Source organism: Bacillus rossius, chromosome 1, assembly GCF_032445375.1.
Source record: "Bacillus rossius redtenbacheri isolate Brsri chromosome 1, Brsri_v3, whole genome shotgun sequence".
NCBI classification, from domain to species: domain Eukaryota; kingdom Metazoa; phylum Arthropoda; class Insecta; order Phasmatodea; family Bacillidae; genus Bacillus; species Bacillus rossius.
In genome coordinates this window covers 169,598,731-169,622,685 of record NC_086330.1, presented here as the reverse complement: position 1 = coordinate 169,622,685, position 23,955 = coordinate 169,598,731, and the positions used below count along the sequence as shown (strand labels likewise).

General features: G+C 36.6%; 1 protein-coding gene across 1 annotated transcript in view; it reads right to left on the bottom strand.

Moving 5' to 3' along the window:
* Positions 1–23,164, bottom strand: part of LOC134527103 (discoidin domain-containing receptor tyrosine kinase B) — a 1,309,463-nt gene extending 1,286,299 nt beyond the window's left edge. The window contains exon 1 of the mRNA XM_063359455.1: positions 22,948–23,164. The gene's annotated coding sequence lies outside the window, so the exon portion shown is untranslated. The remainder of the gene's footprint in view (positions 1–22,947) is intronic.
* Between the last annotated feature and the right edge of the window lie 791 nt (positions 23,165–23,955).

The following is a 23,955-nucleotide window of genomic DNA, read 5'->3' as shown; positions in this document are numbered from 1 at the left end:
ATGAACGCATTGATCAGATGCACGGGCACATCTATAGAAGCATGCACTTAACTTTTCTCAATATATCCCATTAATGAAATGTCACTGTCACCGATGAAAGTCTCATAGGACATTGGAACCTCTGAGAAAAAACTGCATGTCTATTTTTGTCATTGGACATAAAAAACTATAATTACATGCACCCGGAAATCGTAAAGTGTCAATTAAATGTAAACAAAATTGACAACCAAGTTGAGTCAAAATTTTTGCTGTCAGATATAAGTACAACATTCCACTTAATAAGTAATATTAATATATCAAGCCAATAGAACATTAATTCGCATAGGCTATGCAATCTGCATAGTTATCACATATAGCTTCAAAGGAACCATTAGAAAGATTAATTAATATTTTGAATAACTAAGGAAATATCAACCTTACCTAGTCCGAGTCGAATTCCGAGTCGAAACTATGTGCAGTATCTGTTCCACTTGAATTTTCATCATGATGATTGAAGGGTTACAATTATTTTGTCGATTTCGATGTCCATGATTTGATCACTTCTGAAATATTCAGCTTCAATACCTTTAACATGTTCGCAGCACTTTTTCCACTGTTTGACGGAGTACGAATCAAACAATTTCTCACATAGTTTTCTTTTTTTCGTCTAACGAGTTACCTTTTTCCACGGAGACCTTCCTCTTGATGTCCCCCCACACTAGCTCGATCGGATTTAGATCCAAGTGGTAGGGGGGCAATCGAATCACGTCATGGGCATATTTGTTTATGATTTCGTCTACCTTGAATATTTTTGGGGAAGGATGCTGTTTCACCAAACACAAAAAATCTGCTTTGTTCATGTCAGGAGAAAACTGGATGCTATTTTCCCTAAGCCAATCTTGAATGTCATGTTTAAGAGTAGCTAATGAAGGTTTTCTATTAGTTTGAACATTGTGGTAACTAGCATTGTCTAAAACAATGACACTGTGCGTTGGAAAAATTGGTAGTAACTTTAGTCGCCGGATTTTTGTTTTGATTTAAAAATCAATAACGCATTCTGGACAAAGCCTTGTTCGCCATCAGCATGCACAATTATCAATCGTTGCCCTTTACCGATAGATTCTGTGACCCCCAGTTCCGTGCTGGATTGCCAGCAAGAACTTACACTGTGAGTAGCGTGTAGATATGTTTCATCAATATATACTATATTCCGCCCTGCATTTCGGTACGCACTAATATCTTGTAAATATATTCCTCTCCATGCGGTAATTTTATGTTTCGCTATCAAAAGTTTTCTTCTAGACTGACATTTTTTCCATCGAAAACCGAGACGTTTCAACAGTTTGCGCAAGTATTCTTTGCGGCAGTTCACAATACCGTCATCTCGTAAGGACTTTGTCAAATTCTTTAATGTCGGCACTGTTTTTCTAACGGTATAAAATTCATGAATTTTCCTACGAATCACACATTCGGAAAATTCATCAACTTCAATTCTTTTCTTACGGTCTTTGTTCTTACCCGTGGGTGTGGAAAATGATAAACTACTTTTACTTTTAATTTTACCTACCGCAATGATACTTTTAATGGTTGATTGCGAAACAACTGTCACCGCAATTGCCGATTCTGTAACATTATAATTTAATTTATATAAACGTTTCTGTTCTTTTAAATGTTACAACATTGTAAACGATATCCCTTGCTTGTCACGTAATGGTGTACCGGCTGAAATGCGTGACTTAATTCCTGAAGTTGAAGCCATAACGCCAACAGTATCGTGTAAACCGACCTGCGAAGCACTATCTCGGGAGCGGCGTATCCAGGAAGCACAACCGTCAACTGATCTCCTCCACTCCACTCCGCTAGAATCACGTGACCGCCGCCTGACACTGGGGTCTGCGCACGTCGAAAACAAAGTTGACGGATTATAGTCCATTCCCATCCCCACCCACTAAAAATTATTTTTATCTTAAAAATTACAAACATACTTTAAAGTGAAAATTTGTTTAGCTTTTTAACTTACTGCTAAATGCTGTTATTCTGAAAAGTGGTACGCACGTTTTTACAATTATGGCAAGTTTTTTACTGTAGGCCTTGACTAAGAAAATATTTGTTTAGGCATAACTAATTAAAGTATAAAAATGTCCAAAAAAACTTTAATAAAATAATACGAAGAGCAAGTTTGTTAATTGTAGCCGGAATCATATTCTGACATTCTTATCCGTGCGTCAGCAGATAGACAGGTCACATATTTACCTGGTGTTTCAGCAAATGTTTAGTCTTTCCCAGTTAAATATCTCGGCGTAATTAAAAAAATAATCAAATTCCATGTGTTATCGGACTAACTGATCACGTATTATTGATTATTTGGTTAATTTATAAGAATATTCTGCTGACAAATTAATATGTTCCTTGAAACACCTTTTAAAAAATAAGACTTCACCTTGAAAAAGGATTCACTGAGCCTTAAATGGCAAATCGCCTACCATGTTGTCAAATAATAAATGTTCCTTGAAACCCTTCTTAAACACGTAACGCTTCACCTAGGGCCTAAATGGCTCAGTCATTAATTTATATACTTACGTACATCAATGATTTGTTTGTTAATTTTATAAGAATATTCAGCTGTAATGTTTAAAATTTTCCTTGAAACCCTTAAAAAAAGTGACACATTGCCTTGAATAAACACAAACTATTGGAATGGCTCAGCTGATAAATCGTTAGAGACTGGATTAATTCGCGGGTTCATTGACCTCCAGGATGGACTCCGCGATCCTCTGCGTGCTCAGCAAACGTCGCGCATTTATTGGCTGCTGCCTTGTGAGGCGTCTCTATTTGGTAACGTGTGATTCAGTACTTATTTCATTGGCTGAGAGTTACCCATATTAACAGAGAACCAATAGCAGAAGCCTCACAAAGGAAACATTTTCTTAATTTTAGCATAATCACGAATTGAATCCGCGAATTTTTCCGGTCTCTATTAATCGCATATTAATGACCGTAATTTATAGGAATATTCAGCTGTTCAAGCCAAGGAGTTTCTGTGAACGCCTTTCAATAAATGTGCCCCTTCACCATGAAAGAAGTCTAGCAGAGTCCTGACGGCTCAGCTGCTAAATGTTAACTGCGCACCAGCCCCCAGCAGACACGCGATCCCGGAGAGATAACCAGGGACGGTCCGTTACGACAGCAGCAGAACGCCCACTTGATCAACTTTTAATTCCGAGACCGGGCCGCGGGTCCGCGCGGGAAGGCACGTGACAGCCATCGCCGCGGGCTCTCTTCTGGACGAGCGCACAAGTGGCCTTTTGTATCATTTATTACGACACGGCAGCTCGGACGTACAACTCTCCCCTCGAGGGGTCCGCCCGGCTAGGGGTGTCTGTGTTGGCGCGACGATCGCTGGTGCTTCTAGCGCGGTGTCGCCTCTGGAATGGCGCGCAGTCTCCTCGTCGTACACAGAACAACTATGAGATCCGAGCGGTAACCATGGCATTACATAGCGGAGAAATGAATTAACGGTGTAATGCAAGTTATTTGGGTGCTTTCAAGAATCTGTATTGGGCGATTCATTTCTAAAACTTATTCTAACACGCGTTATAAAAATTTTAACTCCGCTAAAAATGCAATTTAAAAAAAACGTGAATGAGTCTTTCAGTACACTCCAGTGACGTGTAGCATCTAACCCTGGTAACGAGTAAATTCATGTGTTCTCATGTTGCAAATACACTTATATTAAATCGGAAACAAAATTTAACGGAGTATTCTTTGAAATAATTTCGAGTGTTATAAATAGGCCTACATGCAAATTGTGTTTCCAACTACATTTGTAGATCCGAAACATGCGTAGTTTCCGTATCCATTGCTAGAATTTGCTGCCGGAGCATCTACGTCGACTATCAAATCATCCCATAGGCGGACAGAAATTTTTTATCCATCTATATAATGAAACGGATCTAAAGAAAAAATACTCAAACGTTGTTTTGGACATCATCTTTGACAATAAACTTAATTAAAATACAGCCCCACTTGTTAAAATTCATTAAAAAGCTAATACTATAAAGTTTCCCTTTGACTTAGTGAACTAAGCCCATAGATAGCAGCAACGTGGTTACACATTTCCGTTCCATGCGAATTCCGTTTAATTCGCGAAATTACTCCTACCAAATGCCACACACCGAGAGCTAACATGTTACACAGAAGGAAAAAAAAAAAAAAAAAAAACAGAATAAGAGCTACTCATCCACCCTCAGCGTTTTCTTGAATGCTGTTCGTAAACAGACACCTCTCGGATATATTATCTTGAGCAGTTTTCAAATCGCATGTTTTTTTCTGAAGCTCTGCACACCGTGTGTGAACGGGTAAACATTTTTCTAAAGATTTCGCATCTGAGTGATGCGCTTTTATGACTTTTCCTAAATAATAGTTTTGTTCTAAAAATCCATAATTTATCAATAATTGGTTCACTTGCAACTAAGATATTTTATGTTATACCTCGAACTCCCACAGCGGCCATTTTGACCTTCCGAAAAAAAAAATCAAAAATAGCTGCTTTGAGTTATGCAATTGAATAAACCTTTTTCTCATCTTCTACACGAGTATATTATGTGCACATACACGTTATTTAACAATATTTTGCTAGAATAAATATTATTTAATGTGGGTTTATATAGGCCCACATAAATAATTTCCTTTATATTTTGTGTGTGCAGCTGTGTGCATATCAATTGTTTTCTTATCATCACGAATGTGCTCTACATTTGCGCATGTCGTAACAAAATGATGCCAAGTCCTTGACTTCTACCTATATCGTATTTCTTGTTCGGTAGAAGCTGGGTTTGTACTTTGGTATGGGTTGGTATGAATGCATTTCTTTTGTTCGCATTCTTACTCCCCTTCAGTGAAAATGTTGGCTGCCTTGTGCATGAGTCATCATTGTTGTTCACCACTGCAGAGTGAATCATCTCTGTAAAGAGAGAACACGCATATCAGTAGTCTGGGTAACAGTATAGTTTCGCAATGAAGTAGGTCTTGGGTGTGAATTCCATTGGCGCTGTTGCTGTGTGTGTTTTACCATTGAATATATATAATGTATAGAAGTCGCGAGCCCAGGTTAAATTTTCTGTCCGGTTTCTCAGAAGAATTGTTGTAGTTCCAAGCTCCGCCGCTGCGATCGCTTTCATCGCTGGGTATCAGCCGTATACGCCCCTGGTGGTGTTTGGCAGAACTTGGTTAACCAGCCCAGTCGTGACATCATCCTTCACCTCACCCCCCCCCCCCCCCCCCCACATCCAACCCTTCGAAAATCCAAGACCAACGATTCAAATTACCCGGCAGGTCTTATCAGCATCTTTAGGCGACCTTGAAGAGGAGCTTCCTTTACCGTCGTTTGAGAATGATGAAATCCCAAAAGAAGCTAGCCACGGAAATCACTGAATGATGGGATTCTGTACCCGAGTGAAGTGAAAATTAGCTATTAAAACTTTGTATTGGGCCAATAGTCAGTGTTCCTTTCAAAATATGGTTTTATTTTTAAAATACTTATTTTAACTATATTTCGCGTTTGTACAAATTTACTTTTAGATATTGGCAAGGAAAATCAACATACCTTAAACAACCTTCTCTTATTCAACGTTATCTATTAAGTAGTAAAAGGGGTAAATATTATTTTAAAAAATAAAAAAATGGAACTCACTAAATAAGTATTGGCAAGATAGATATAAATTCAATAATAAAATACGCATATTAAAATTTTTTGTATTTAACTTTTTTCAGTAATAAAAATTCAGGATGATTTTGGTTTAATTGGTTTACGTATATTGCTATATTTTCTCAATCACATAGAAAAGGGAAAAGAGTACATCAGTGAAAATTCAAAAATTTAGTTTAAGTAATACTAGCCATACCAAAAAATCAATATGCGAGATAAGATTTTTTGGTAACTGCTCTACATTTCAAATAAAAATGCATTGGTTTCATGAATACTGAAATGTATGCGTAATAAGGCATATTATGTTATTGTTATTATCCTAAGCATGACTATAACTAAAAAAATTACAGTAATTTAAAACGATGGCAGTCTTAACATACAATAAGTGCGCGAGTCTTAGTTTATATTTTAATTGGCTTCTTCGTCAGATGGAAAAGAGTTAAGATTTCATCAAGGAAAAATATATTCTCAAAGTCACTAAACCGGGAGATAGAAAATAAGGTAGGTACCTACTTAATTTTAAATAAAAGTTAAAATAGGCTTACGCTAAACCAATTAAAAATAAGTCGTAAAAATATTTTTATTTATTAAATATGTTCTATACTTGACAGTTCTTTGTGTATAATTCTTCAAAAATCTTTGGAATTTAATACATATTTTTCTTAAAATGGTAGAATATCAGCAATACCCGGAAATTACGTGAGCAAAGCCACGGGTTATTAGATATACTTTTACTATAAAATAAAAACAACTATACATTTGTAGTTCACGAATGTGATATTTTGTTTATTGCTTCACAACATTCATTTGCCAGTCTCAAATTTCATCGTACCACTTGTCAGAAATGTCATCAAAAATGAGAGATAGATTTTTTTTTTTACGAATTTCAATTACGAGGAAACCTTTCGCAAGATTTTTTTCTTCGCAGTAGTCACTGGGACACCATTAATTTAAATCCACTAAGATAATAAAATTGTATGTATAATGATTTGTTTTTGTATATTTATATAACTTCCCAACCAATTTTTAATGATTTTCATGTGAATAAAAACTTGTAAAGCAATTTAATTAACTGTGTCATAATTCTTCTGATTAGATGGAAATACAAACTTTTCATCCGTAATATACGATGATAATATATATATATATATATTATTGCAAAATAATATTCACTGTTCAAATGCAAATTTAAATAGATTATTCATACATGTTTCCTGCTAATTAATGGTTTAACATAATAATTTTTAGTATAAAATCCTTTTTCTCTTGTGTTAAAATGGGTTGCTAAAATGAGGAATTATAAATTTATCACTTACTAAGTCCGTTCACAGATTTACACAAAACAGCAATGTAGATAATCTTTTTTGGTAGTTTCTAATTTTCTGCCCTGAATAACATGAATTTGGTTGAATTCATACCAAAGTGAATTTTTTGAACAACTTAAATTGATGTCATAAATAAATATTTATTTTATAATAAAAATCCACAAACTGTTTTTAAAATATAATATTTACCACACCAGATGGAATAATAAACAAAAAATAGCTCTTTTATGTTGTCTGTGTTTAAATAATTGTATTATATTTCATGGAAATAATATTTACCTTTCGGTTATTAAAAGAAAATATATTTGTATTCAAAATACTTGCGCATCGTTTTTACGAGCATAACTTGTGTATCTAACCTCAAAGCAAGGAATATAAAGAGTGGCAACTCAATGCTATAACAAAAACTCTTATTTTCTTTGGAGATCCGGTAAATGTGCGTTATTTATAAGCAACTTAACATAGTAAATCGTTAACTTTTCAGATCTATGTTGGCAAAATAGATTTTTTTTTAGTGGTCATTCGTTACTGGGAATATTCACCATATAACGTTTAAGATTATTTATTTTGAATTATGAAACAACCAAAACATTATGTAAAAATGCTTCATCTTATGTTAAAAAAAAATTATAAACTGCATAGCCACAAAGTATGACATCATACCATTAGTTTCAGTTACTAATAACAACACGTGCACGCGTTTGAACAGTCATCGCAGCCATAGTTGTTTCATAGCTACCAAAATCATTCAACGTTGTCAAGAATTATTCCAAATTATGTTTTGCCATTTTACTCAATGCGCCACTCCGTTAACACAACATTTTATAAATTCTGAACTACAAATGTCAGTATTTTTTTTTTTTTTTTTTTTTACGTTATTACGTTTAAGAAATTTCTGTAGTTTTCTTATAATTAAAACTTAAATTTTGATGTTGGCATCTTTTAACCGCACTTTTTTTTTCGGTGGCCGTACTCCTCCAATTCAGTTGCGCCCGCCCGTATCTAAGCGCTTGGATTTCAACAAAAGGCACCGCCTCTCGATAGAGTGAGACAGAGAATTACGCGCATGACCTTGAAAAAAGCGACGTTACAGCGCTCTGGCGTGGAAGCTGGTAACTACGAGCACCCTCTTGTGGAAAGAAGAGCTGTCTAGCGGCGGAGCTAACAACTACCACAGTTTTGGATCCGAAAATTGGAATAATAAATCCTATCCCCTCGCGACTTCTATTAGTTATATATATATTCAATGGTTTTACTGAACATTTATAATGAACCGACATAAACTCACACTAGAACAAGCTTTGCAGTATTTGCAAGACCTTCCTGAAGATCAATCTGAATGCAGTGAGTTGCTTGAGAGTGATGAAGATTACATTCCGAATAATAGTGACTCAACTGGAAGTGAAGAAATCGATGAACCAGATGACCTTGTGTTTGAGAAAACTTCTATAGTCGCAGCTAATTCATCTAGATGTATCACTGGTAAGTAAAATAATTTTATTGAATAAAGTATAAAAATTTAGTTCCGTAACAAGTGTCTAAGTAATATTTTTTCTCAAGAGTATCCCGGTATAAATGGATGTTTAGGGCTGAGACTTCTGATCTCAAGGGTTTTTGATCTAGGCCTGTATGGTTAGACAAATATTTTTACTTACTAATATTTACTAATTTACTAATATTTGGACATTCTATTAACACATACTTTTTTTCTATATTATATGAAATATTCAATGAAACGTCTTAGGTTAGTTTTTTATGTGCACAAAACATATAGCAATAATATAAGATTTTTGTAATATACTCCACTCACTACCTATCTCAGCTATTACGATTCTGAGTTCCACGATATATTTGCTGCATCATAATTGTTATTGCGTATGTGTATGAATGAAGGACTTTCTAAATAAAAAAATATTTTTTTTCCAGGCACTACTCAAGGCACATCAGATGGCATTGCTGCATTATCTGCACCAGTTCCGTATTCAGCGAATGTGTCAGGGCGTGCAGTACGGCAAGGAAGTAGGCGAGGCAGAGGACGAGGGCAAGGCAGAGGAGAAAAAGAACCAGAACCAAGTGGTAATGAAATGCAAGATCATTCTGGACCAATTCAAGCTCAAAGATCTGTCGCACATTGCACTAAAAAGCGCGTTAGATGTGGACCTCAGCAATTTATTCCAGTTGTTGGTGTTACAATGATCAGTGCGAATGGAAAGCAATGGACTGTTGTGAATGCAGGTGATAGTGCTGTAGGCAGGGTGGGTTTTCAGAATGTGCTACGTGAAAGGCCAGGACTTTCGCCTACTGCAAAACGTAGTATTGATGAGGCAAACGTTACAAGTGCATTCAGACTTTTTATTGATGAAACTATACTGCAGAAAATAGTAAAATGCACTGAAACAGAGGCTCGGTACAGGCTGCAAGACGAAACATGGTGTTTAAGTTTGGAAGAGATAGAAGCTTTTATTGGTCTATTGTACCTGCGCGGTGTGAGTGGAGCCAAAGGACTTCCACTCGCTAGTCTCTGGTCAGACAAATGGAGTATTCGTTTTTATGGAGACACAATGTCACGCAATAGATTCCAGGAAATATTGAGATTTATTCGCTTTGACATAAAATCATCAAGACCAGAACGTTTGGAGCAGGACAAGTTTGCTCTTATATCGGATATTTGGAATCAATTTACCAGCAATTGCATTTCCAGCTACAAACCAGGTGCTGATATTACTGTTGATGAGCAACTTTTCCCAACCAAAGCCAAATGCCGTTTCACTCAATAAATGTCTAATAAACCTGATAAATTTGGAATAAAATTTTGGCTGGCTGTTGATGTTGCGAGTAAATACATTCTAAATGGATTCCCTTACTTAGGCAAAGATGATAAACGGCCTGCTGACCAGTCTCTCTCTGAAAATGTAGTTCTTCGATTGGTTAGTCCTTATCTCGACACTGGCCGTAATATTACCATGGACAACTTCTTCACTTCAGTCGCTTTGGCAGAAAAATTGATGGCTAGGGGTACAAGTGTTGTTGGTACAGTGAACAGGGCTAGAAGAGACATTCCAGCAGAACTCAAGAATGCAAATCTTCCATTGCAGGATTCATTCATACTAAAGCAGAATGACTGCACTCTTACTGTGTACCAAGGAAAAGTAAACAAAAATGTACTTGTACTTAGTACCATGCATACATCTGTTTCTATTGGCGTAGATAAGAAAAGACTTCCAGAAACTGTCAGTTATTACAATGCTACTAAATATGGGGTCGATATAGCAGATCAAATGGCTCGACAATACTCAACTAAAGCCGCATCCCGGCGCTGGCCACTCCATGTATTTTACAACATACTTGATTTTGCTGGAATTAATTCATGGGTACTGTACAAAGAAGCTACAGGTTCTAGTATCAGCCGAAGAGATTTCATAATGAAACTAGCAGAGCAACTTCGAGAGGGCCATGTGAGAAATCGAAGGGAAAACTTAGAGGACAACAATCTTGACACAGTTCCACATGAAAATCGTAAGCGCCGTCAATGCCACATTTCCTAGTGCAATGGAAACAAGACTACCGAAGTTTGTACTGTATGTGCTAAATATGTTTGTGGCAAATGCACAGGGAAAGTCGTCAAAAAAACTGTGTGCTTAGTATGTAATGTAAAAGTAAATGTATGAAAAATAGAAAGTTGAATTGTATACATTATATCAAATGTACAATTTTATGTGTTTTGAAGTATGCAAAAAAAGGAAGGGTCACATTCATTTTCAATTTTAAAAAATATGATAATTATATTCTATTTTGAAATAAAATATTTTTGAAATATTACAAAATATATGTTACAAAAGTGTGTACGAATGTCTATATTATCTAAATAAAATATTTTATAAATAAAATTTTATTTATTTTATCTCTCATAAAATGATCTTAAAGTAAATGTTATATTCTGTGTTAAAATCAATCCAAAAATATATATCATAAACAGTATTTTTAAAATTCGGTCAAATTGATCCTTCATGGGAGTTCTAGGGTGTAACAAACTCTGGGAGTCCTAGTGTTAAACTGTGTGACGAAACGCTAATCACAGCGAGATGGGGAAAGCAATAAAAACATCAATAATAAATGTGATTCTTAGAAGGAAAACACAAGTTCTTTAGAAATTTTAACCATTTCCTAGAGCCACGATTATTTCGAGTATTTGTTGGTTAGCAAAGTTGACTTAAAGCACATATGCATCTTCTTCTTACTGGTCATTGGTCTACAGTGCTCTTGACACACCGTTGAAGACGCCAAGGCTGTTATAAACAAGAAGAAGTGGTTACCCAAAAATCTGTAACCCACCAAAGGATGTGATGATACGCATTTTAAAAAGGCTTGATTATGTATAGGCAAGTTGAATCTAACCTCTAGAGAAATGATCCCGCGAAATAGTCGTATTTCACTCACTTTTAGGAATGGCCACAACTATACAATAGTTAGTAAAAACCATATTATGGATATTGTAAAAATCTTAGTATGTGATCTCTGCCTAAATAAAGCTGAATTTTCAAAATTAAAAATTAAAAATTGTAACAGATAAGAGCAGTGAAATCTTATATTGTGTCTTTCAATTCCTATAGCCGCAAAAACGTTTAATTGTAAGTTTTTAAATATATTTATTTATTTCGAGAAAATGGGAATGCATATAAATACCAGGATTTGGCAAGAATATACTATTTTATACGAACCATGATAATTTGAATAATTTACACAACTGTGAAAAGGAAATTAATTTTTTGAATTATTATATATTTATTAAAGACTGTTAAATATTTCATTTATGTGTAGTACATAACTAAGCCATAAATTGTTTATGTTGGTAAGCTTCCGCTTTGTAGCAACAATTCTTCATTTCATGTTATAATTACATGCAATAGCACTGAATTATTTTTAATGTCCCTCATTAATATCTTATTAACCTTGGTAGAGAAATCAAGGAAGAATTGTTTCATTTTCCTCACAAAAAGAGCAGCTGGGAAGAGTTAAAACGTTGTTTACAATTATGTTAAACCATATTTTTATACAGATTAACCAATGAATATGTATCTATACGTTAGTAACCCTAGTTTATACCTCGTTACTGTTCCCAAAAACTTGGTGTATAAAAAGAGCTCTACTACTTTTTTATTTTTAAGTTTTGGTTTTTCTTTTAAATCTATGATACATAACGCTACAGAAATAGATCTAATTGGTTAAAATTAATAATACCATAAACTATCTCAGGATATTATTTCACCTTTAAAAAATTAAACGCACAGAAATAGTATTTTTATATTTTATTTACTTTCATATATGTATTTTTACATTATTTTATTAAACTTTGTTATAAATGAAGGGTATAATCTAAATGCAGGAAGCTTGTTTTCAATGGTATTGATTCTGTTTCAGAAATTAATTTGTACCATAACTAAAAATGGTTTAGAATTTTTCTTGTTTAATAAAATAAGGTAAACTGAAAAAAATAAATAACAAAATTTGTTTGTTTGATGTTACCACAAACAATAAAATATGTTAAATAAAATAATGATTATGTTGAAGGATAAAAATAAAAATAAATTAACCACATTAAATAACAATAACCGTTTTAATTCCAAATTTCTAACGACTTTTTTTTAAAGCCAAATTGAAACATACTTAAAACATATTCATTCTAATCTGTGAATGGTCATTCACTTCACAATAGTTTTAAAAAAAGATATATTTTTTAGTAGGTCTATATATTATCAAAATCATGTCTGCTTGTGATTGTGCCATTTACATTATGTACTTGAAAATTCTTTACAGTTATAATTTTTCGTGTACAAGGAAAAAAATAACGTTCCGAGAAAATGATTGGCACGAGTCAGTGGTTTAAAATCATTACCGATTATGAGTAGTACAGATTACTGAAAAATAACAGAAGCAACCACCATAAATAAGAGAGTGGATTGCCTGTGTGACTCGCAACACACTACTTTGTTTGAATGGCCACTGCCCCAGTTTTACGACCACTGATTGACTTATAAATTGTAATTAGCTAGCAGTGACCCCCCAAGCGACGACTCGGCTCTTCGCGGGTTGTTTGTTTCCTCCCCTGAGTGTTGAGTGGGGGGGGGGGGGTGTTGTGTGTTTGTGTTACGAGAAGGGGGGGGGGGAGGGGGGCAGGCTGCGATAAGGCCGCCGCACGCCCGGCGCCTGGTGCGTGACCCGGCCGGCCATGCCTCACCGCGCAGTGACGTCACGCGTCCGTCCTCGCAGCCGCGGCGGCGCCCTTTGCCCCTCCCCTCCCCCCCCTAGCCAGACTAAACACGACTTCCTCTCTGGGCACGTGGTGCAGTCCGCTTCGCGACCGGCATTCCGGGCAACTTTGGCAGGCTTGTGCAGTCATGTTTTAGAGAGGATCTTACCGAAGGGGTATACCCGCAATTCCCCTGAAAAAATATGAAAAAATATACTCTTACAAACAACATTTTCAAGCTAACCAGAAACCTAACTTCGACGAGGATTTTGCTGATTATTAATATGTCGTAAGGAAATGAATGAACAAAAAAATATGTTTTTAGCGTAAATAAAATTCTTATATCTATCATTGACGTTGCGCAATGAATAGGATTCTATGACTTAATAAAAACAGATTATACACAGATACTTCGCTGTGTAGACGAGACGGCACGGAGCTGGACGTTAAACCTGATATGTTTTTTTTTTGTTTGCCAGCTAAAACCCGGCATGCGCTGCAATGCCTCATTCATTTTTTTAAATTTTTTTTATGTAGATACACATTTACAAAACTTCTTTCTATCTCTTTCGCTAATTCTTAATCTCTTTTTATGTATCTCTCTTTAAATATCTCTATCGCTAGCTATATCTATATATGATTTCACCTCTCTCCATCTATTTATCTCTCTTTATATATATATATATATATATATATATATATCCCACTATCTTCTCTATGCATCTATATATCTATACAAATTTTTATCTATATATTTCTATATATATTTCTCTATCACATTATCTATACCTCGCTCTATCTCCCTCTATCATTCGGTCTATCTCTACCAATACACTCTATCGCTCCACCCCTCTTTTATTTTTAGTTCAATTCAACTCTATGCATGCGCACTCATACAACGAAAACACACGAACTGCCGCTAAACTATATTAAATATACATATTTGTTGGAACGATTCGCGCGCCACCTGTTGTAAAATTGTTGTACTAAATGAGAAAACTTCACGTTCATGCGCATAAAAACTCACCAAAATTTCATCGCAATCGGATGAATGGTATAATATCGCATACGGGAGAAACAATAACATTTTTTTTATATTATTAGATTTTCCTTTATACAGCTACGATTTGTTTTGCCATGCAACAGCTAACCAGTTGACTTCAACTCCAGAACAGACAACCACTCCATTGACTAATACCTCCATGGGTACGACTCACGCGCCACATATTGTACGTTATCTCACATAGATAGTAAACTTCCTCGTGTTTCAAAGGTCAAGTGTGCAAAATTTTAAAGAGATCGGATGAACGATCCGTTAACAATGAATTGGCTAATTATTATCCAAGAATATTTAAATAATAATTAAATTATGCTTTAAGGGTTATATTTATCGAAACTTCACCTATACAGTGATTATTCCTCGTGTTTTTAAGGTCAAATTTCCAAAGTTTCATTGCAATTGGATGAATGGTTTAGGAACACATAAAAAACACACACACACACAAACATATAAATATATATATATATATATCGTAGACAACGAAGATATTTTAGGCGTGAAATACATTTACAAAAAAAATTGCTGCAAAATTCGCGTTATTATTTGGAGAGTGGTTGGCATGCATACCGTTTTGCACCTGAACTGCATTCTCGTTCGACCAAGGGTAGTCCTAACACGCCCCGAAGGATAAAAAGTCGATAACATTAAAAAAAATTCAAAGGATCAATCCCTCTCGTTACCGCAGAGGTTAAAATGCAGAAGCAAACAATGGACAACAGACACTGTGCCTTCCTGTAAGCACGCGTGAAGGAGTTCATCGTAGTGAAAAGGGCCCGGGGGAAATATATTACTGTCGGGTTTCCTCCCCATGGTTTAGTGTACAATTTCGTAAACCCCACATAAAAAAATAATATCTAAAGAATTAAAGCTACAGTGGTAATTACAGTGAATGTGATATTAAAAAATTGCGTAACTTGTAAGGTTTCCACTAAACCCTAATAGCAAAAGAATTGTAATTTTGATCCAACAGGTTTAACACAAACATGAAAAAAATATTTCGGAACTCACCTGGGCCGTGGGGATTTGCAACTACTCCTTCTCTTGATGGCTCTGCTAGTGCCACAAAATAACGAAATTTCTATGGTCTATAAACAAACACTGTCAACAAAAATATGAGAAGTAATCGACCGCGGCCTACTGTACTGCAGCCATAGGCGTGCCCAGACATTTCCATTAGAGGGGGCCCTGCTACAATTTTAGATCAGAAGCTGAATTTAGAATGTTAAATAGCCTAAATACATTCACTCATTGACTTGTTTATATTTTTGTGCAGTATCAATGAGATATGTTTACTAGTTAATATTTATATCCGTAAATTTTAACAATCTTGAAAAAATGTTTTTTTTTTTTTTTTTCCATAGACAATGTTTAAAGGATACTTACACATTTTCCCCCCTCGAATTTTCCAATGGCTTGGTCCAGATCTACCTTGAAATGAACTTCTTTTTAGTTTTTTTAGTAAATGCAAACACAGAAATTCAAACAGAACTTTAACAAACCTCTTAATATATATATATATATATATATATATATATATATATATATATTTGCTTTGAAATACATACATAATTGTAAAAAAAATTAATCAAAATTCTAGATGACACAGACGACACTCAACTAAAGAATAAATTTCTGATATCTTTAAATTAATACTACTGAAAGTTGGGAGTTTAAGATTAATTGGAGAGTATGTAGGGCATTCAATTGATTACAAACACTGACAGTTAATTTTTTTTCTATTTACGCTGATTAAGGAGATTCGTTCAAGAGATCAAATGAATTTTACCATATTGTGTAAGTAAATACTAAATGTTTATTCTCAATATATGTTCTAATCTATATTTTAATGTTAAGGGCGCCGTCTGGCTTGAGGATTATGTTCGTTTGAGCCACATAAGTCGGGGAGCGATAGGGGTCAACACACACGCATCAAGTGCCCCGGCGGCGCCTCTACACACAAGGCACCGAACTTGCGTGCAGCGTTTTCGTCCCACGCTTTTGCCATGGGACTTTGTGGTACGGATGTCGCTCTGGTGGTTTCACTGGTTTTTACATATAATATTTCAAGATATTGTAGTCTGAAAGTTAGTTTGAAGGCTTTTGGAAGAGTGTTTGCAAAAAACGCGGGAGCTTGAAAGCACCATAGTCCGACATAGCCTGATTTGTGATTTCTTTTCGTACGACGTGGACGCACGTGAATTAAATTTTGTAACAAACAAGTACGACAAAAACTCTGCAACACCGTTTGCGCGTGAGGCAGACGGCGCCCTTACGTAAAATACTACCGTACAAGTTATGCATTAATATTAAATGCAAAGTGGCTTAATAATTTCCATTTTCAACGAAGTCTGATTCATCTTAGTTTGAAATTTTTAACAACTATTCAGTTTTTGCTACTATAATAAATATTTTTTGAGAGGGATAGGAGAACCCCTGAAGAAGAAAAAAACACGCCTACTTGTGGCATCACCCTAGCGCGATTCCTATCACGTGCGAAAAGCTGGGAGTGATTCCGCCGGAAATCGAACTCGGAGCATCTTGGTGGAAGAATTATTCTCTTACCACTTACAAAAAAATGTTTATGATAAGTATGTACCTGGTTGGTAGAAAATTACATACTTTTCTAGCATTATTTCGTACTTTTTAAAATGATCCTCACACGACACAAGAATGAAACTAATAGCACTTTTTTTATAATTGATTTCCTTGGATGCATATTTGTAGTTGAAAACTAAGGAATACATACGTGTTTAATCTAAACTAAAAAATTTAAACATGTATACCTATCCATCGCTGAAATAACGGGCCACTGCAAATGAAGCACTCATTCATATTAACATTTTAAAGGCACACCTCACAAGCTTTTTCTACTGTGCTTGACCTTATCTGGCGAAGTCGGAGAAGTCACTGTTTTAAACGAAATAACAATCGTGACAGGTTGGATGAGTTTTATCACGGATATCGGGTAGAAATCCCGCAGATAGTTTTCAAATCCAGGAAGAAAAAATATTTAAAAAAAAAGAGAGAAGAAAGATTATATTGTGTTTACTGGCTACAATAGCATTCTAACTTTTCATAGGCTGCATTCGTTCTGCACGTATTTATGACAGCGATATTAGAGGCTATTTATACATGTTGATAACTTCCCCCATTTGTGTCACAGATGCAGGAGAGCAATAAACATTCCCGCGTGTAAACTGTCTGACCGAATTCAAGTATAAGCTATAGGCCATTTTAAGGGACCTCATGTTTTAAATAAACTAAGACGGCTGTATTTCCAGAACGATAAAATGTTTAAAATTATTGTTAATTAGCACGCTGCAACAATGAAACACAGTTTGAGTGTCACAGTGCCAGGAATATACGAATATTAACGAAAGCATTAGAGAAAATGCCGATCTGAGTGATTATATTAGGGGGGGCCATGGCCCACCTGGCCCCCCCTGTAGGCACGCCTATGACTGCAGCGACCCCAGGGAGGCTCGGGAAGCTCGGGAAACTGGAATAACATCGGCCGGACACGGACTCCAACTTGTGTCCTCTGTAAAGCGAATCCAAAGTCTCCACCACAGTGCCACGCTAGAGAGAAAACCTGGGGCAAATTAACCAACCCGAGGTTAACAGGAACAAACAAGTTTGGGAAAATCGAATTCCTGTACCCACAACTGGTTCAGCAACACACCGAACTGCTTGCAGCAAAACTATTGTTTAAAATGTTCTCAGACATTACCGTTGCTGATACTGGAGTTCGGGAACTACTGTCTAGTGAACCTATTACAGAGCCAAGAGCTTAGTCAGGGAGAGGCAGGAAGGAGCCATGCCATGGGCATCCGCTTGGGGGGGGGGGGGGGGGAGAGTGTAGATACATCCCCCCTGAAATCCTAAAAAAAAAAAAGAAATCTATCTTACCGACAAAATGAAATAATTTGAAAGCAAACAACAGTTAAGAAGTACTACGTTCTTTCTCCCCCCCCCCCCTTTTTTTCCCCCAGAACGCATTATTTTAACCAGCTTGAAACATGGCTAATGATGTATTGATTAATTTATGGCCACTGTATAAGCAAAATCACGTATTAAAACATCATCATTAATAGTGGTGTTGTAGGGATCTAGCTTTAATATTATGGTACATTTTATTTAAATTTTCAGGTTTCGAAAAAAAAAAAAAACACCTAGGGTTCTCATTAAGCCTAAAAAATTTATTTTAAAGCATCAGTTAAAAAAATACGGGGGAGGATCTTCTACCCTCCTCCCTTTCCAGACCACCCTAAATTGGCATTGCAAAAATTGTATTCTTATAGCTTCCTTCAACCTCCTTCTTCACCAAATTCTAGCAACGTCCATGTACAAAATATATTTTTGTTATTTCTCCGCTCATTTTTCTTAACTTACGTAAAGCTTCCCTTTTTCAAAGTCAAGAGTTCCAATATGGCCTATTGCTTCACACGATCGACAAAAGAATAGCTGATGTATGACTGGCAAGGAATTTCGCTACCCTGGCAATGAGTTACACAAAAAGTAAGCTGAATCACCAGCTACCCAAAGTTGCTTCCAGAAATTTTAACACACAGTATTCAGATTTTATTAAACGAAAAAAAAACTTGTTTAAATTTACTTAGAGTTTAGTTATAGGCTAATGTCTAGTAGCGACCAACATAGCGTTTCTTGCGCAGTGTATAAACCCGGCCTCACAAACTCAAGTGTCACCACGTGGATTCCTCAAAGTCACGGCTGTGGTTTACGGCGACGCGATCTCTGCCGGTGTCAGTTTCCCCCGTGGTGTGTCACTCTTCCAAACCGCCCAATGAGACGAGTGGAGACAGCGAAGGTGCGACCAGCCTTGGAGATGCATGACACTGTGGCATTGTTATAAAGTGTTCAGTTTAGCCATAAATCGCCAAAATTCTTCCGCTTACCAGTAATGCGGGTAAAGTGAAAAATTTCACGAAACCCTTTTTTTGCTTTGTCACAGTGCAGCAGTGAAGGAGGAGGAAGGAGAAGTATCCTCGGGGCTCGGTTGAGTTTTGAGATTTTTCATGTTTTGATAGTAAGGCAAAAGTTACATATATATGGTCAGAAACATACACTACATTTCATTTTGAGAAGGGGGGAGGAGTAATAGAACATCTTCGCCACCCGTTTGCTTTCAATTTATTTCATTTTGTTTGTAAGAATGATTGATGTTTAGGGTTTTACTTAGGGTGGGACTTGAGCAAACGAGAATCCAGCTGTTGTTTTATACAAGCCGCCTGTGGCTCACCTGAAAATGGACACGCCCGGTTAAATACATATTCGGACAACAATCGTTCGACATTTTTGCAAACCATCCTGGCGCCTAAGATTTTCGTGATAACTAGGGGCAGGCATCTTTCGCGAAAAGATCTGAACACTTATTAGACTGCAACAAGGTATACCCGCACCAGCGTTTTCTTCCTTGTGATTGGCGGCCGTCTGCGAGAGAAGTCGTTGCCTTGTTTTACCGAGCCACTCAGGACGCGTTTACTTCGGCACTGAATCACTGTGATTGGTGTTGTTACAATCGATATGTACCTGGGAGAAACTCACCCAATCACGAAACACAGGCTGTGCTACAGTGTTTTAACTTTCATCGAGTCTCGAAATTTTTTCGCGAAATCTGCATGTCCCTAGTGATAACCCACCACCTCTAATCAGGATGACTGGGCTAGTCGATTAGTTGATTTTTCTGGCTACTTGCTAAATGAGACGTGTAAGAATACCGATAAACCCTAATTTACTTTGGCAAGCCAAAAATAAGCAATGAGGGAATTACATATTTATTAATCCACTACAAGAAAAAGAAAGTAATGTGACTTCTAAACATATACACAGAATAAAATGTTGTTTAAAATGCTTTCCAGTGGTTCTTTACTAAAGTAAATCCTACCAGTTCGAATCGCATTTGATCAGCTATCGAAGCTAGATTTAGGTCACATAAATATACGTGATGACTTGTCATCGACTTGCTTTAAAATGTACTAGTACGCTCAGCTTTAAACGCATTTAAGTTTCTTTATTGTGAGCGCACGGAGTAATGTTATTCTGACAGGCCCCCACACGAAGCTGAACGAATACCATAAACTCTGTGGCCGAACTCCGTGGCATTCTGGATTGCGGGCGTGAAACATACAGAAAAATCGCAAATGAAAAGCTCGCCTTTGTTGTAAACAGGAATGTGAGATGGGAGGATATTTGGTGATGTGTTAATTAGTTTGTCGCCTCTCCATAAACGAATCGTTAATATGGAATGGTCACTGGAGTGAACGCTGTTTTACCCGAGGTGGAATTAAAAATATTCTATTTATTTTCAAAATGTTAAGTGGGTCAATTAAGCTGACAAAACTGATGACGCGCAATTTTTTTTTCATAGTAAACCCACAAAAAATAAACTACCGACGCACGATGTTATTTCCTGTAAAGCTGAAAAAATCTATGAAGTCACAAAATATCAGCATTAAATCACTTGAATTAATTCAATACAAAGGCTTCCAGATATAAAAAATTTCTTCATATTAACTTAAGAAAAAAGTCATTAAGGAGTAATAAAACAAATTTTATTTAATGAGACAGTGTTTAAGGTTCAGTTTAAGATATGCTGCGGTTTTTTTTGTGTTAAATACTAGTTCGTGTTTAGCTATATCTTCAGTTATGAACGCTGGGCATGAGCGCTAACACAAACTGTAGTTACCAAGTGCAAAATCAAACGCTTAAACATTTAGAACACGCGCTTAATAGCACACCAGTGTGTTAAAAAACATAACCGTCCACGTGTAGGTGCAACATGTTTCAGATGCACGAGAACTTTTAGGATTTACAATCTATGATTATAGGCCGGAAAAATTCGCGGATTCATTTCAAGTTATGCTAGAATCCAAAGAAATGTACCTTCAAATTGCTTCTGTGGTTTTCTCACAGTTTATCTGAAAGACTTTAAGCCAATGAAAAAAAAACATTCAACCAAAGAAGTATCAAATTGGAAGCATCCCAGTTGACAGGTTTCACAAGTCCGTAGCCAATGAGCAGGTGGCATTTGCCCGAGTGTGTAGGGAATCGTGGAGTCTATCCTAGAGGTCAATGAATCCGCGAATCTTTCCACCATGATCAATTAGAGGACACCAAGTTCGCCTTTTGACCAATCTCAAGCTACAACGCGACCTAGGCCTAGGTCAGTTTGCAAACTATCGAAGACGCTCAATTCAATTAAAATATTTATTTTTATCAACATACCACTACGTTACTTCAGTCATTCACGATTTCACAATTAGTTTGTTAATTATATACTAGCTTATTGAAAACTCGTATCTTACGTTATGTTCAACAATTCAATGCCTTAAATGACAAATTTAGTGTTTTATTTTTTCTGAAAAATGTATGCCTTAATCTATTTACTAATTTCCTAAAAATTCATTAAATCGATTTCACAAGAAACAGAAGCCAAAAGTAGTCAGCATGGTATTCCCATTCCAATCGTAACCATGCAACAAGCAGTGTGAACATAAATATAAATTCTAAATATATTAATTATGATTAATACAGTTATATGTGAATTGCAGCTTCATTGCGTTTCGAACATGTTTATTGGTAAATGAGTTTGTGATTGACTTAGCTAAGAGTCGATTAGTTGTACTCTCCGTATAACATTTCAAAAATTCAAAGGAAAAGCTTATTATCTGGCTGTATGTCGCACTGTATGCACTAGCAGTATGTCCCATTTTCTTACCCTTTAAACGTAAGCAAATTATATTACCTGTGGTCATCTACCACACTTCAAACATAGCCCTATTTCATTGTGGAAATTAATGGGAATTAGCACGGAAATGCGATAGCAAAAACGATAGAAATACTTACGTGTAAAATAATAAAAAGGTTTGTGGTAATATTAGAATATTATCAGCTTTAATAAAGTACCAAATGTTCAGCGTTTTCTTATGGCTGTACGGGTTGAATTACTATTATGAAATAATACGTTGAAATAAATTAACCTATAACCATTAGGCGGTTCGTGTCATCCTAATATGAGTGATGTCACATTGTCGCACGGTAAACAACCCTGTCTACAATGTTTGAATTTAGTCATTTCTAGTCACCAGAGCGCTGTAATTATACAGCGCTGAAATAAATGTTTTCTTAATGTTTTTGTTAATTTTTTCATGGATTGTAAATAAGTACGCAGTTAAGTTTTGAACACTCATTTAACTTGTGAAAGTTAAAAAAATATTAATTTATCCTGTAAGCAAAGGTAAATGCTTATAAATGAATTCGTGTGTTTGACCTTTGTAAAGTGCCGGTCGCAAACCGACAGCATTGATCAATATTTTGTCTCTGTCTTCTTGGCTTCCTACCACACCGTCCGTTATTTCTGTTTACCTCTTTGAAACGGGAACAGGAAACAAAAAATAACACGAGTGTTTCTTTAATCTATGCTATCAAAGGACACTGTTTGGAACCAATTGCCTAATGTATTCGGATCGGGGAGATTCAGACCATCGCTCACACTACTCATGACGTCAGAGAAACACGTGTACGTCGGACACAATTTCGGACATTGCAATTGTAGACGGGCCTTAGTAGATAATTTTTTTTTTCCTGGAAATATTAAACTTTAACTCACCTCAAAAAAATATCCACCTCGCCGAGATATTCTGGAACTTCCTGTTGTTCCGGTGAGGGCCAAGGAAGGAGGCAGAGAGGTCAGGCTAGAAACTAACCACAACGCGCACCGGGCGTCCCAAGCAGTCCGCGCGCGCGAAGACGTCTCCCCTACGACGCGGACTCTGCGGTGCCGCTGACAACGAGCCTAGAGCGGCCGGCCCGCCAACACCGTGTGTGGTTGGCGTGGTTCTGGCGCCGCTTGAATTGCGTGAGGGGAGGGGACCACGGTCGCCTTGGTGGGGAGGGAGGGATTAGAGCGCAGGCAGCACCATCTCGCGGCGGCCAACCGAACTGACGGCGCGCGCGCTGAGGGGCTCGATACCCACCGCCTCCCGAGATTTGCTCTCAATAATTGGGCGCCCACACGCGAGAGGGTACGCCGGTCGATCCGTCCGCGGAGACAAAACAAAACCGCCGCGGCGGTCGTCAAGAAAGTCACAACCGAACGGATCCGAAGTTTTCCGACGTTTGACGATCGGTCGTGAAAAAGACACCATACTGCTAGGATTTATATATTGTACGGTTATAGAGTATTTTAAATAACTTTAACTTTACCTAAACAAACTTTCATTTTAGTTACGAGAACCTAACCTAATATTTTACTTCGTTAAACTTCGAAACTGTTCGGGTTGTGTTTGTGCCTTTCATCCCTGTGAACTGTAGGCTGTCCTTGAACAGAGTGTCGTGTGGTCGGAGCTGAAGAGAATGTAGTTAGTTGGATATGCAGTTATTCTTGCACACGGGATTGGGGACGAATTTGTCTGAATATTGGGTAGTTACCTGCACGTTTGGCGCGCGCGCACACACACACACACACACACACACACACACACACACACATATATATATATATATATATATATATATATATATATATATATATGTGTGTGTGTATATGTATATGTATGTGTATATATATATATATATATACATGGAAACAGCATGACGACCACACACACATAGGCAC